General features: G+C 37.7%; 1 long non-coding RNA gene across 1 annotated transcript in view; it reads left to right on the forward strand.

The window, feature by feature from the left end:
* Positions 1 to 16,920, forward strand: part of LOC134759183 (uncharacterized) — a 133,709-nt gene that overhangs the window by 53,096 nt on the left and 63,693 nt on the right. The window contains exon 3 of the long non-coding RNA XR_010135123.1: positions 1,435 to 1,485. This is a non-coding gene — a long non-coding RNA (uncharacterized lncRNA). The remainder of the gene's footprint in view (positions 1 to 1,434; positions 1,486 to 16,920) is intronic.

Genomic DNA, 16,920 nt, shown 5'->3' on the forward strand with positions numbered 1-16,920 from the left:
ACTAATAGTTCTTCCAGTCATTCAGCATCAGTGATGGTAGTAGAATGGACACCATAAAATATAAAGAGCCAACTATTTTTTTTTTTTTTTTAGAATTCTAACAACGACTTCATCCTCTCCCTCTTACTGCTGGGCTCATTTATTTTTATCATAACAACCTCTTCCTTGGAAAAAGACTATGACTATTAGGCCCCTGACTGTACTTCAGGTCTATTATTGCCCCTTACCAAGTAGTTGACTATCTTGAGGACAAGCACAATTTGGTGCCAGAGTAGTTGTGACACATTTGAGATTAACTTTGATACCCATTATTTATGCACCTAACAGGGGGCTCCTCCCACTCACAGCTCCTACACAGTGATTCTTTTAACATATAACTCAGTCAGTTCACTCTGAATACCTTAATTGGCTTAGAGATGGACATCTAACTACGAGTGGACCATCCATAAATTGTCTTGGAAAGAAAAGCAATGGCAAAGAGACTCATAGTTTGGGAATATGAACTGGAAGACACAGATGGCAATTTCAGATGTTGGGGTTTCAAAGTCATGTAATGTTGAAGCTGAGGCTGCTGTTTCCAGCCTAGAAGCACATACAGTTATAAATGAGTAGAATCTAGGAAAAAGGGAATGAAGAGAGACAGAGAAGAAAGTACATGTGCAGACAGTTAACCCAGAGAAGACAGGGAAAGGTGAAATGAAGAGAGTACTATGGAGCATAACTGCCCTTCTAGATATTTGATTCTTGATCTTCCTAAGGCCTGGTGTCGAGCTGTTTTCAGAGTGTCCTGCAAACTCTCTGTGGCTGTACAATGATCCCTCCCACTGCCCCTTTTATTTGAGCTTGTTTATCTTTCTTACCATAAATACGGACCTAACTGGGAGAGAAACCTCCTGTTCACTCTGCAAGCAAAGAGCTGGAAGAACCAACTGAACACAAACTTGTTTTTTTCCTAAATTTCCACATCCATACTGGCCAATGTTATGAGAATGGCCCAGAGAAACTATAACAAAAGCATCATAACCACTGGAAGGGTCATGGGACAGCCATTTTAAATGTAGTCCAGCTCAGTGAAGACAGTGCCTCTTCTTAGGTAGGTCTATTGCTAATGCAGTAGGAGCCTCACAGCTCAGGGGAAATAAGCAGGGACTGGACAGCCCTGAAGACCATGGTTTAAATCTGACTCCTCCACTTACTGACTGTGTTACCCTGAGAGAACTAGTTTACTTCTAAGACACTCAGTTTCTGCATATGTGAAACTGGGATAGTGACATCTAACTTACATAGATTTGGAATAGACCTACTATAATAGTGTCCATGCAGCTTCCAGTACAATTTCTGCCATGAGTTTGAAAAAATGTAGCATTTTTTTCTTGCTGGACAATTTGTCAAGCTGAGTGTAGACTGGATTTCAGTCCCAATTTACTTTTTCAGTTCTGTCCTCTTCAATAATGGTGTATGGTGACCCTCAATATGAGATACAAGGTAAGTGGTGGTTATCATCATGTTTTTGTGGGTGATTTATATCAGGAAAACAACATAGATTCATTTAAGGAAGGTGAAACTAATGTTTTCCCTCAGAGAAGGTTACATAACTGGTAGAGAAGCTTGGATAAAAATTTTAAAAAGAGGAATCACAAAGTGTTTCGGCTAGTTAGGAAAATCAGTACAGATCAGTGAGCTGTCAAAAGAATGAATTACTTCTCATTGGTTATAATGGAAATTGGTTTGCACTTACCTATTTCGGATTAATTTTTTAACCCGATGTCTGACCAAATGTCACCCTAAGCACCAAATCAGAAACAAATTGACAAGGGAAGAAAACATGCCCCAGACTTCCAAAAGATAGGCTACCCACCAAGAAACAGTTGATCTCTGTATAATGCAGAGTACGTAACTGAAAATGACACTAAATGGGGAAAAAGTCTTGTCTAATTTTATGAACATGCTAGATACATTTTGCTGACAGATTTATGGATTATAACTGGCTGACATCCTTCTGTTTAAATGTTCACTTGTTTCCTTCGAAGACAAGAAAATCAGTTAATCTTAAGGCCCTTCGAATGATCTTTCCCCAGAACTTAATGGACTTGAAATCTGTCTGAGAGCAATTCATTCAATCTGACGCAATGCTACAGATGGTAACCATCTGAAGCCCTGAGTTGTAGAAATTCTTAAAAAGTGACAGACTTCCTCAAATAGTATTCTACATGGAGGTGAGAAATAATTAATGCATTCCAAATTAGAAATAAGAGGGAGGCGTTATTTGCAATCCCTGATCTTCTTTGAGAGATCTACCTTATAAAATTGCTGAGTAACTCAAACCCCAGGATACTGTGACAAGTGCTTAGTCCCTCTGCGTTCTTTCTATACCTTTCAGGAAAGGTGGAAATAAAAGAACTCAGAACCATGTAATTCTTATCTTCAAAGCAAGGGGACAAGACAGATAAAAAGAGTGCCTTAAGTAAACACTGAAAATTAGTTTAAAAGTATCATCTAAAAGACAAGTCAGAAAAAATGCTTTTACTTCCAGGTTTGGCAGATGTTAAGAAGTTTCACAGTTATCAAATTCAGAAAAAGCTTCAATTTTGTATTGATAAAGTCATGAAAAAGCCAAGAATGTTTAATATTCCACTACTACATTATGTTGTTTTTATTTGTTCTACCCATACACTTTATCCCAACTTCTATAAAGGTTTAAGAACAATAAAGGCAAATAGGAAGAAGATTCTTGTGAGACAGGTCTGAAAAAGGTTAGCAAATAGCCTAAAGTACATTAAGTTCTCAATAAAATGACCTTCCCTTCCTCAGATAGGGCATCTTGATTCTATCTTAGGGATTCCCAGTAAGTCTAGTAGAAGGCAGGTGGCTAATCCTTCCCAAAAAAGTAGTCCTGAAGAGTCTCTGAATCTCTGATAGAAAGCTGTTCTCTCAATAAGAGTGAATGGCACATCCAATACTGAAAAACACTCAACTCATATCGGAGGGTAGTGAGGGGAGATGCCTGCTAATCCTCCATCAGGATCAGTCTTGTGTGCCTACAGCCAAGAACTATACATGTCCTCCACCAGGTAAAAAGAAGTGATCATCTGGAGTCCTAAGAACTAAACAGACATGATTTTTAATCCTATGGGACACAGTATAACTTTCTCTGACCCATAGTTTATTATTCAAGTGGACTAAAAATTTCTACTATGTAAGAGTGAAGTAAAGAATAAAAGATAATATGAGAAGATATTAATGTAGTTCCTGGTACTTGGTACATATTAAATGGTAAAACAGTAAGTTAGTAATATCTCCATGTGAATCAGGATACTAGAGATGAGAGGAGATTTCTGGGGAACATGGAACCCCAGCTGATGATGAAGAAGACTCAGTATATTAAGAAGTGGTAGGACTTCCAAGCACAAATTTTGCTAAATTTGCAAAATTCCACAAATTGTCAAAAGTATAATATTCTTTAAGAAGAAATAAAGTCAGCCATCTTTACATTACCATTATCTTATTCTCTCAAACTTGGGCTGAAATAAAAACAGTCCACTGGACTGATATTAGAATACTGGGCACCAGAAGCCGTATGATAACTCAAATTCCAAACTCAACAGAAAAAACACAAATGTTCCAGACGTTTTTTGTTTTTGTTTTGTTTTGTTTTGTTTTTTCCAGACAGGGTCCTGCTCTGTCACCCAGGCTGGAGTGCAGTGGTGTGATCACCACTAACTGCAGTCTCAACTTCCTGGGTGCAAGTGATTCTCCTACCTCAGCCTCCCATCTCAGCCTCCCCAGTAGCTGGGACCACAGGTGTGCACCACCAAGCTCAACTAATTTTTTTAAAAATTTATTTTTGTAGAGATGTGTCTCCATATGTTGCCCAGGCTGGTTTCAAATTCCTAGGCTCAAACAATTTTCCTCCCTCAGGCTCCCAAAGTCAGATATCCTTCTTGATGGGGGAAAAAAATGGAAAACAAAGAAAGAAATGGGAAGAAGAAAATAACATCCAGTCTTGAGAGCAATTCTCTGGCTTTTAGGTCCTAGCATCAAAGTAATCTGAGTTCACCGAGGCTTTGTAAACAACCCATGTATGTTTCTGTTTTCAAACACCTGCACACATTCCTCCAGACCGTAAGACTTAAGAGATTTTAGGAACACAAAAGAAGAGATCATGGCTAAACTTACGTAATATGTAGTCACATGGCCTGAGTTTGAATACCAGGTTGAACTCTGATTAGCATGTGACTTGTGAAGACACTCAGCCCTCTAAACCATGGATTCCTTCTTTATGAGGAGGACAAATACTAGTACCCACCTCACAGGGCTGAGGTGAAGGTTCCAATGGGATGTTGCATATTCAATTCTATGTCAAAGGCTGTTCATGATTAGTACCTGTACTTTGTGTTTTTGATTAGTACCTCTATTTTGGGCTTTGTGAATAATCTTATCACCTAGTTTGGTTGTAAATGTGATCCATAGGTTTTGAGTTCTTCTACCTAGATTTTCTGGCTAGTTTTACATGGAGATTAAATAAGATTGAAAAACATCCCTGCTGCATTTCTAGAATATTTACTGTTAGTTTTGAAATCTCCACTGAAACTTTTAAATAAGGTTTTAATAAACTATTTTAGAACAGTTTTTGATTTACGGAAAATGTGCAAAGATATTACAGAGAGGTCTCATGTCAGCCTTTTAAAAAACTGGTCCTGAGTCTTCAATTTGATGAGTTTGTACAACTGTAGACAAGATGCTTAATTGTATACCAGCCATGTGACTGGTCTTTTCATCTTGCTAGCATGCTCTCCCTTGACCTCTTGCTCTCTCTCTGATGAAGCAAGTTGCCATGTTGCAAAGTGCTCTATGGAGAGATCCACAAGTCTTCTTGCCAACAGCTCCTGAGAAACTGAATCCTACCAACAGCTATGCGAGTCAGTAAGGAAGTAGTTTCCCCCTAGTCAAGCCTTGAATTTACAGTGACTTTATGAAAGATCCAGAGCTGGAGGACCCAGCTAGGCCATGCCTACAGAGCCCAAATACCTGCATACATTCCTCCAGACTGAGAGACTCCAAAGATTTTATTTTAGGAACGTAATGGTGAGGCTGTGGCTAAATGTATGCACTTTAGAGTCACATTGCCAGAGTTTGAATACCAGGTTGAACTCGGATTAGCACTGTGACTTGCGGAGACACTCAGTTTCTCCAAGCCCCAGGTTCCTTCCCTATAAGGAGGGCAAATAATAGTGACCACCTCATAGGACCGACATCAGGGTTTTAATGGGGTGGTGCATATTCAATTCTATGCCAAGGGCTGTTCGTGAATAGTACCTATATTTTATGTTTGTGATAAGCGTATCTAATGTACAGAAATTGTGAGATAATAAATGTAATTTTAAGTCTCTAAATTTTGGAGCAATTTGTTATGCAGAAATAAATACCTAATACAGGGAGCCACTGTATTAGGTATTAGTATTAGTGTAGGTATTAAGTATTAGTGTAGACTCTGTGCTGACAGCTGGGAATATGACAGTAACAATCCAGGTTCCTACCCTGCCCTTTGGGGCTTACAGTATGGGGTTTGCTTGGTGACTCTGAAAGTCCATGGCCCAGTGCTCCCCAGTTCCCTTTCAAAACCAAAGCCCTGAACCACCCTACATCACAAAGGGGCTAAATGGGAAGGTGGAGCATTTTTCTAACCAGAGCTTAATTTTTCAAATAGACTGGAAGAAAAGTTTCTACATGCACTCACTGCATGTTTGACATACCCCTCCTGGTTAATATTCATAGAACCTTGAAGGAATCCCTGTTAATACCCAGATTTGAAATCTCAGAGCCTAGTGCTATAGCCTTGGGGCCTGATTTGCATCCATGAATATGCAGCAGCACGAGCCCTTTGCTTGGGATTTCTGCCCTATGATGGGTGTCACTGGTAAGTGTATGGCTGTGCATTTTCTCTTTCTGAACTGAATGTCCAACTCAGGAAATGAAATCTGAGCTGTACAGCAGAGGATAACTCCCTTTTCTATTTTCTTTCTACAGCAAAAACTCACTCTGGCTTCAGCAGCCCCTAAAATGTTTTCACTTTTGTATAAATTCTGGGAGAGATGATGTGATTTTTTACGGCTTCCTCCAGCCCTAAGCTTTGAGGGATGGTGAGTAAGCCATTTAACTGCAGTCAAGTGTTCTACTAATATACCACTCAGACCCAAACAAACAAATAAGCAAACAAATAAAAATAAGCAATCACTGCCATGTATGATGATCTTCAAAATGTAGGCAAATAGCTCATTTCCAGAAACTTAAGAGAGATGGAGTGGAATATTTGATATTTTCAAATCATACTATTTTCATGTGATTGTCACTTACCATGTAGATAAGAAGCCTTTGGAACAGACTCAGAAAAAAATTTAGAGACTCATTTTGTCTTTTGTTAAGAAAGACACCTCGCATTTTCTATAAATGAACAGCAGGGGAAATGGGTCTTGAGTCCTACTGGAATCACCACCGTTATGCACATGTTCACTATCTATCTTTATCTCCTTCATGTATTCCTTTGATGGGGCCAAAATGATCTCAAGAGGGTAATGGGTGCCTCCTTGGAGGAAGTAGTAAGAATTATGGCCCAGGTGGACTTGATGCTAGCTAAACTCCATCTCCATTGGCAGGAGGTGAAGCAGCACCTCCTTCCAGACACTCGGTCTCAGAGTGTCATCAGGCCACTGAGGTAGCGGCTGGTCAGTTGGGTTCATTGGGCATAATGTCTCAGTTTTTTGAAATACCTGAATGAGATTCACAGGCAGTAATGCATTGCTTTAAAAATGCCAGAGTACCTTAAAAAAGATAGTATGCCATTTGGTAAAAAGCAGGGTCACTGCTGTTGAACTAGATGAGTAAAGACTCAATCCAAAGTTGGTCTACACAAAGGGAAGGGAACCAGCATTCAGAGTACCCATTGTTGACAAATGTTATCTTAAATTCAGCCAAATGCCTCAGAAGATATTTGTCATTATTCTCATTTCACAGTCCACAAAACTGAGACTCTGAGGGGTTAGGTGAGTTGCTGAGACTACAGGGTCTGTATATTGAAGATGCTGAACTCGAAGACAGCTATGCTTTTCATGTCTGGGTTCCTTCTATCCTACTGTGGTGGCATAAGAGATGTACACCTTGGCCTTGGCTCTGTTTCTAAATGGCCAATGGCATAGCCTTTTAGTCTGTACATTCTCTGCCACTGGGTTCTTCTGTGAGGAAATGAGTTGTTTAGATTAGGTAACTTCTGTGTTTCTTAAAGTAATAAGGCCCTCATCCTGTGACCTAAGGGGTTAGTGTGGTAGGTGTTCAACAGAGGAGTAGAAATCAAACCTGAAATCTAGGCAGATTGAAAGAATTACATTGAAAGAATAATTCCAGTTTTCTTTAGAAGAGTGATTAACTCCAAAAAGAACAATGGGGAGGCTCACAAAAGCCTGCCCCAAAGCTAAACTGGCTTAGATTTGGCTACAGACATCAAAGAATAGGATGTAGCATTTCAAGTCTGTGTGCGTGTGTTGGGGCTGCAGGCTCTTCAGACACCCTGTGACTGACAGGCCCATCCCCCAAGGAGACTGAGATGAACTATAGTCCTGGTCTCAGAGCCATGATTAGCAATACCATCCCCCACTGGCTTAGACAAGCAATTCTAACATTGCTGGTCCTCAATTTCTCCAACTTTAAATCAGCATGGTACCTATGTTCTCATTTAGATCACATGAAATGGTGAAAATCAGATGTAAAATTGCCTCAAGAGGATAAAATGATCTGAAACATTGCCACAACTTTAAGAGAAAGTATTTACAATATAAGATATTAAGTAGAAATTACATACCATTTATTTTGATAATGTATGCCTTTTCGTATTACTGGTCTGTGTAATGTTTTTAATGCAAACACAAACACACTAACACACACCAGAGAACAAATTATATATACATATGGGTTTTTTTTTTCAAATTTGGCATAACATACCTGATATGGTTAGGCTTTGTGTCCCCACCCAAATCTCATCTTGAATTGTAACCCCCAGGTGTTGAGGGAGGGACCTGTTGGGAGGAAGTGACTGGATTATGGGGGCGGTTTCCCCCATGCTGTCCTCATGATACTGAGTGAACTCTCATGAGATCTGATGGTTTTATAAATGGTAGTTTTTCCTGTGCCCTCGCTCACTTCTCTCCTGCCACCCTGTAAAGAAGGTGTCTGCTTCCCCTTCTACCATGATTATGTTTCCTGAGGCCTCCCCAGTCCAGCAGAACTATCAGTTAATTAAACCTCTTTCCTTTATAAATTACCCAGTCTCAGGTAGTATCTTTATAGCAGTGTGAAAATGGACTAATGCAATACCTGAGTAAAAAAACACCTAGTAAACTTATTTTAAAAATCAGATTCCCAGGCTCCACTCAGAGTTACTTAAATTAAATCAGAATTTGATGGTGAAAAGTTTATAGGAAACTGCATTTCCAACTCATTTCCCAAGTATTCTTTGGTCTCCAGACTATATTGTGAGAAAACTCAATATCTCTGACTATACATATTGAAATACTCAAGCATAATTTGCTACTGTTGGTGTTTCTACTTAATCTGAGCCCTCAGGAAAACTCTGAGACCTGTCCTGTGAGGATTCAAAGATGCTGCTCTTGTGCTGGAATACAGGTTTATTGCAAACAATTGGCATTTATGTAGCTTTCAGACAGTTTGGGTAGGGAGACATGGTGGAAAATAGGAATTGAATCCAGAATTCGTATGGGTTCTTTTCTTCCTCTGGTTCTCATTAAGGGTAAAGCTATTTCTTCATCTGAGAATGACAACCCAAAATGACTCCTAAAAATTTGAAAAGCACAAACTCAAATTGGCTCAGTTTCCCTCCTCATCCCTACTTTCACATATAACAAATGAAATATCCTCTCCCACCTTCTGCTGCAATCAGCATCAATGAGGCAAAGAATAATTTGAATGTATCTCATCAAAGTTTCCAGTATTTTTCCCAACACAATTTATTGGGCTTAACTAAGGGTAGGCATGAGAAGGGTCTTGCTTCCATGCATACCAGGAGCAGGAGTCCAGCAAAGTTAATCCAGGAGCTCCAACACACGGCCCAGTGAAAGCTTCCTCATCACTCTGTGTCTGTAGAACCAAAACTGGCTCAGGAGGTGAGAACAAATCATTTGGTTTGTAATCCTTTCCAATACAACTGACCCTCCCTAGAAGCAATAGGGAAATAAAGTATTTAAGAACAAGAACTCTGGAATCAGACTTGCTGGGACCAATTCCCAGCTAGACCAATCATTTACTCCTCTGAAAAATAGAAAAAAAATTTCAGCAAATGCTCAATAGTTTTTATAAATTGTAATTTGAATGATTTTGATAAGAAAACTGCTGGACAACCTTTATTATTTGTTTAGCTTAGTTGTCTTAAAGGGAGAGGGTGACACTTCTATGAGTTTTGTGGAAGTGTACCTTTTTTTTTTTTCTAGGACTAGTCACCTTAAATGAAGGCTTAAATCAATGAGTGATGACTCTGTGAGTATAGATATTGTCCCTATGTGAATAAGTATTTTTTCTTTTGAAATATACATCCAATAAAGTATAGTCACTGATATGACAAGTTCCCCTGATGATATCAGGCACTAAATGAATGACTTAAGGCTAACATATGTAGTGCATGAAATGTGTACCAACCTTTGCATTAGAGTGTACTAATCCAGGAAAGATGTTTCCTTGACACTAATGAATTTTGATTTGTATTAACAACTTCTATTGGGTAGATACCATCACCCACTTTTATGGGTGAGAAAATGAAGCTTAGGGAGATAAAATAAGGTCATTTACTAACAGAGTTGACATTTCCATGAGTCTTCTATACAAGCGCATGCTCTATGTAAAACACGAGGGTTAGATTTCACAACTCCTCAAATCCCTTTCAGAGCTAAATTCTGAGACTCAGTGATATTGTGGACCAAAATATGACCCACCCCCATATCAATTTTATGCATTTAGTTTCTGATATAAAATGATTATTCTAGGGTCCTAGTCTACAAACATTAGCCTTGTTTTCTGGTACCACCCATCCTATCTTTACCTTCAATTCTCTTCAATCTTTCACATATTTCAGTCGTTGTTGAGCACTCTCTTTTTTAAAGCCCTAATGATGCTCAAGAATAAATCTGATTTCTGTATACCCTGACTTGAAAGAACCAGGATCTGGTCCCACAGTTTTTGCCTTCTGATGAAATTCAAAACTTTCTATCAAAATACTACCACGAAGTTGGCCCATAATATCATTTAATAAGGTATTTCTTTTGACTTTTCTTCTTTATTTTTGACCTTGAATACACAGGCTGATATGCTGTGTGAATTTCAGGAAGCTAAACCAAGAAGTATAATCCCCAGGGGACAGAAATTTTGTCACAATAACATAGTCAATTTAGAAATTTTCCTTCACTGTCCTCCATTGCCTTATGTTCTTCAATGATGGGCTATTTGATTGAACGTCCTTTTCTGACAGATTTCCTCAACCTTACCCATAAAACAAAGCACTCATACCCAATGACATTCCATGATATATTACACCATAAAAAAATGAAAAAATAAAATGTTCTACGTATCATAGAGAGTTTTTCATTTAGTTATTATTTTAGATATGCAGGTTTGTCAGTTCTCACTAGCTTAATCATTAGTTCCAGATCATTACTACACATTACTAGAACAATGGCTATAAAAAGACAATAGGCATAAACATGACAAGGGTAAGAAAAGATATGATTATTTGTACCTACTTGTAATATATCATTCTAACATCATATTTTTTTCTTCTTCAACCAAGGAAAAGTTGATACATATTTAATACAAATTTTATTTTGTTTTATTTTAAATCTTACTTATTTCTACTTCCTTTTAAATTGCTCATCTGGATTCCAGTGACAGCCATGACAGAGCAACAGAGGGCAGATCTAACCTCTTTCTTTAAATAACTACAAAGCCAGACTAACTATGAAGAAACTGCTTTTAGATGTTGAGTAAGATAAAGCATAGGACTCTGATCCATGAGCAAAGGAAAGAAATGAGGTGAGCTCTATATTCTCCATGACTTAAGACACTTTCCATACAGAGAAGTGAATGCCAAACATAGAGCTTCCCTTCATTCATTCTGGTCTCAGTGAATGGAAGAAACAGAAATGATGTATGGAGCTGCTGTGGCTATTTGCATTTTGTGGGCAAGGTTACATAGACAAGGAACCTTAATTGCCAAAGACCTTGAGAAACTTAAATAAGAGTTCCCTTGAGACTTTGACCTAGTAATTAGCTGCATATGTGCAAGTGAGAACCAAGGAAGCCTGGCAGAATAAAAAAGCTACTTTGGACTGAGAGACAGTACACTGTTGAGAGATATTGGCATTCAGAGTAGATCAATCTTACTTCCCATCCCAATAAATATGTTAAAAATCCAATAAGCCAGACCTTAAAGAGCAGGGCTACTCTAGCTCTAGGTAAGGACTATTTAGCTCCAACATTATAAAGCCTAAGACCAAGCTTAGATAGAGCAAGCTGATCTGTCAAAATTTAAATAACTGCAAGAAAAAACACTTCTTAATAGAAGACAGCAAGCAGACTCTCAGCAATGCAACATCCACAATTTCCAACATAAATTAAAAAATGATAAAGCAATAAAGTGTGACACATAAACCAAGAGAAATGACAATAAGGATAAAAATGCTCAAAGATGATCTAGACATTGGAATTAGCAGATAAGAAGTTTAAAATAGCTATCACTAGTATGTTAAAATAGTTAAAGGAAAATAAGATCATTATGTGTAATCATATGTGAAAACTCAGGAGATAAAAGGAAGCTATTAAAATAGAGAAACCAATGACTAAATACCGAGATATCTGAGATGATATATTTATTTTGTCTGGCATTTGAGTGCAGTGTTCTATAAACATTAATTAGTTAAAAGTAGTTGACAGTATTGCTCAGATTATCTATGTCTGTTTTTTTTTCTTTTTGGTCTAGTTATTATGTATATAACTGAAAGTCAGATAAAAATTCCATTTGAGATTGTAAATGTTTATTTTTCCTTTAAATCTGTCAGCTTTTGCCTCATATAATTTTGCTATTAAGCACATGTACATTTATGATTTTATTCCTAATTCATACTTTGACATTATGAAATAGCTCTGCTAGTATTTCTTTGTTTTGAAGCCTGTTTTATTTGCTATTAATATAGGTTCTTCAGATGTATTTTGATTATCATTTATATGGTATAATATTCTATTTTCAGCCTATTTGTGTCTGAATATTTAAATATATCCCTAATAGACAAGACAGAGTTGGTTCTTTTCCATCATTCTACTAATCTCTGTGATATTTATGGATTGCATATGCTATTCCACTTAATGCAGTATGTATGAATATTGCTCAATTTACTGTTTTCTTACTGTCACCTTTATTGTTTCTTATCTTTCCTTATTATTCCTTTCTTACCTCTTTTGTATTACTTGAAGAAGTGTTAGAATTTCATTTTAATTTGTCTGATGATTTTTATTCATGTCCATTTGTACTCTTTTTAAAGATAAGTTTCTCTGGGACATACAAAAAGTATTTTTAAGTCTTCACAGATTTCTGAGTCAATATTGTACCACCTCATGTAAAATGTGGAAACTGTGCAACCCCAGAGATCCTTTAACTCTCCAATCTTTCTCATCTTACAGATGTGATAAACATCCAAGTCAATGTCATAACATGTTTTAACGTTCTATATATTCTACAGTAGTAAGAGAAGTAAATATATTCTGTTGTATTTACCATACCAAATTGTCTTCATTTATTTTCTAAAGAACTGAGTCATCCTCTGGTTTTGTGACTCTTGCTCCTTAACTAAACTATGCTTTTCTGTACGGCAGATATGATGGTCTGAGAGTATAAAAAACAAACCCAAAGTGTTTTATTCTCTCATACCACTACAACCAACACAGAAGACTTCTGTGACCAGATGTGTGGTCACACATCAAGCAAGCAATCAATTCTGCACGGGGCACCAGCTTGATGTCCTCTAATACAGTTCAATTCTGACACTATCTACCCAAAGGTAGTATCAGATCCTACAGGTTGAGGGCTTAGCCCCCAAGACTGCCCACCAGCCCCTTCAGATGCCAGTCACAAGCTCCAGGTTGTTTTATCTGTCTTTCTCTGACCGGCTGGCTACAAACTGGGAGTTCCATGACCTCTTCACAAAAACACACCCCCTGCCTCATGTAATTAGGTTCAATTAAGTTACTAGAGTGGCTCAAAGTACTCAAGGATATACTTAAATTTACAAGTTTATTTTAAAGGACATTACAAAGGATACATATGAGAAATGCACAGTGCAAGGTGTGGAAGAAGGAGTGTGGTGCTTCCTTGCTCTCTCTGGCTATGCCATCCTTAAGGATCCTTCATGTGTTCAGCTGTCCTGGAGGCTCTTCGAACCCTGTCCTTATGGTTTTTTTATGACGGTGTCATTAAGTATGATTGATTAAACCATTATCTATTGATAATCAACTTAATCTTCATCCCCTCTTCCCTCCCTGGAGGTTCAGGAGTGGGGCAGAAAGTCTAAGCTCTCTAATCGTCCCTTCTTTCTAGTGACCAACCCCCATTCTGAAGCTACCTAGGGGCTGCCAGACATCATTAAACTCATCAGAGAACAAAAGACATTACTTTGGGGCGTCTAAGGATTTAAGAAATTGTATGCCAGGAAACAGGATCAGAGACCAAATATATATTTCACAATGTAACAGCTGGATAAAAATTACCAAAGAAATACATGTATTTCACTCTTATTTTTGCCAGATATACCAACCTGACAGTATCTACTGTCTCCCTACAAACACGTGCATGCATGCACATGTGAGCACACACAAACACACACACACACACTACTTTCAAGTGACTGTGGCATCATTACCTGGACTCTATAGTTTCTAATGAGAGGTTTTAAAACATTTTTCAAATCATTGTTTATCACTGTGTATCATTTTTATCTGGCTGTTTTCAAGATTTTGCTTGTTTTTCAGCAGATCTACCATGATGTTTTGGTGAATCTATAAATTTATGTTTCTGCAATTTGTGATGTTTTCAGATATTTCTTTGGATACATTTTACTTATTTTTCTCACTCTTCCTCAGGGATTCAAATCACATATATGTTAAATAATTTGATATTTTCTTATATGATTGTAAGTCTTTGACTTTTATGGGTTATTTTTATTTCTTTTCATATTTGTGTCATTGGATAATTTCTATTGTTTCATGATCTTGATTTTTGACTTTTTCATGTCCTTTATGAAATTAAACAAGTCTTTAAGCCTTAATTTCATATTGCTAAATTTTTCAATTCTAAATGTTATTGGCCTCTTTTACGCACTTTCTGTTTGCTGATTTTCCTTACTTTTCATCTATTAAAATAATACTGTCTTTAATTTCACTGAATATACTTATAATAACATTTTATAAAATCCTTGCTGGCTAATTCCAACATCTCTGTCATCTTAAGGTCACTATATGCTGATAATCTTTCGTTTTGAGAATGGGGCACATTTTTCTCTTTCTTCACATGTAGAGTAATTTTATCACATTATACACATTGTGAATGTTATACGTTTATTATTTTAAGTGCCTTTAAATGGAATGTGTGTGTGTATAACACACAATAAGTCAGTTAGACTAAACCTCAAAATGTCTTTGGGGTAGCTAAAATCTCAGCTAAGTTTTTTATCCGTAGCTTGGCTACTTGCAGTTTGCTACACATTTGCATGTTTCAGAAATGGAGACTTAGGCAATAGTTTTTGTTCTTTCTCTGGTTGTCTTGTCCCTGGGATTCTCCCCTCATTTTCTAGTGGTTGTAAGCTAAGGTTGTTCCAAATTCTTCCCCTGGTTCTTCAGGCCAGAGAAATTTCAGGAATTGTATTGAAGCTTTAGCTGATCCTCTCACATGAATCATGACCCACCTTTAGGTTAAAAGATATAAAAACTGGAAATGCACCATATATTAACGCTTTCATTCAAGTGTTGCTCATCTTACTAACCTGCCTTATTGGGTTGATTTTTTTCTTTTTTTACTTATTTTTAATTTTATTTTAAGTTCCGGGATACGTGGGCAGGATGTGCAGATTTATTACATAGGTAAATATGTGCCCTGGTGGTTTGTTGCACCTATCAGTTGATAATCTACATATTAAGCCCCACACGCATTAGCGTTTTATCCCGATGCTCTCCCTGCCCCTGCCCTCTCCAACAGGCCCCAGTGTGTGTTGTTCCCCTCCCTGTGTCCAGGTGTTCTCATTGTTCAGGTCCCACTTATAAGTGAGAATATGCGTTGTTTGGTTTTCTGTTTTAGTGTTAGTTTGCTGAGGGTAATGGCTTCTAGATCCATCCATGGCTCTGCAAAGGACATGATCCCATTCCCTTTTATGGCAAAGGACATGATCCCATTCCCTTTTATGGCATAGTATTTCATGGTACATATGTACCACATTTCCTTTATCCAGTCTATCATTGATGGGAATTTAGGTTGATTCCATGCCTTCGCTATTGTGAACAGTGCTGCAATGAACATTTGCATGCATGTATCCTTACAACAGAATGATTTATATTTCTTTGGGTATATACCCAGTAATGGAATTGCTGGGTCAAATGGTATTTCTGGTTCTATATCTTTGAGGAATTGCCACACTGTCTTCCACAATGGTTGAACTAATTTACATTCCCACCAACAGTGTAAAAAGCATTCCTATTTCTCACAGCCTCACCAATATTTGTAGTTTCTTGACTTTTTAATAACTGCCATTCTGATTGACATGAGGTGGTATCTCTATATTGCAATATATAAAATTATGAGCTCTAGACAACTTGGCAATATGTGAATTGTTCCTTTCTCATTCAATGGCTGCAGTAGAAGTGAGAGCCCTAGATTCATTTTTGAATGACAGCCCAGATGTCATCTATAATTCAAAGGGCCCTGGAATACTCTATTCTCCCAGGAAGGGTATTACATCTGCGAAAAATGAAAATAAATAAATTTGAATTCCCAGTTGCTAAATGAAAACATCATCTGTGAATTTACAGGTCAAAATATCCAACCGCAATCATGATTCATGCATAATTCATGATTAAGGCATGACAATTATACATTTCAGCTTGTGGGAGCAGAGGGTGAAGGTGTACAGGTGCTGAATAGGATGTCAAAAGCATTCCAGGCAGCCCTCCACTCTCTCCTTCTGGCCACCACAATTAATATACCAAGGTAAACAAAACTGCTTAGAATAGATTTAGATCATTTATTCATAGTTTTTAAAATTAAATGTTTGTTATAGATTTTTAATGCATTAGTAGCTCAATGTTTTCCTGAGTTTTCCAGAAAGAAAAGGTTAGGGAAGAATCTCTTTTGTACTTCTCTTTCAATCCAATACCCAAGTGTGTTCCAGTACTGAGGGAAGGGGATCATTTCTTTTTCTTTCTTTCTTTCTTTTTTTTTTTTTTTTTGAGATGGATTCTCACACTGTTGCCCAAGCTGGAGTCCAGTGGTGCCATCACGACTCACTGCAACCTCCACCTCCTGGGTTCATACGATCCTCCTGCCTCAGCCTCCTGAGTAGCTGGGATTACAGGTACACACCAACACACCTAGCTAATATATATATATATATATATATATTTAGTATAGACAGGGTTTCACTGTGTTGGCCAGACTGGTCTCAAACTCCCGACGTCATGATCTGCCTGCCTTAGCCTCCCAAAGTGCTGGGATTATAGGCCTGAGCCACTGTGCCTGGCCAAGGGGGATCATTTCAAGCACCTCATTATTACAACATTTTCTAACAATGTCAACAAATCTCATGGTCTTTGGCATAATGCTGCTTAGCT

This window comes from Gorilla gorilla, chromosome 8, assembly GCF_029281585.2.
Source record: "Gorilla gorilla gorilla isolate KB3781 chromosome 8, NHGRI_mGorGor1-v2.1_pri, whole genome shotgun sequence".
NCBI classification, from domain to species: domain Eukaryota; kingdom Metazoa; phylum Chordata; class Mammalia; order Primates; family Hominidae; genus Gorilla; species Gorilla gorilla.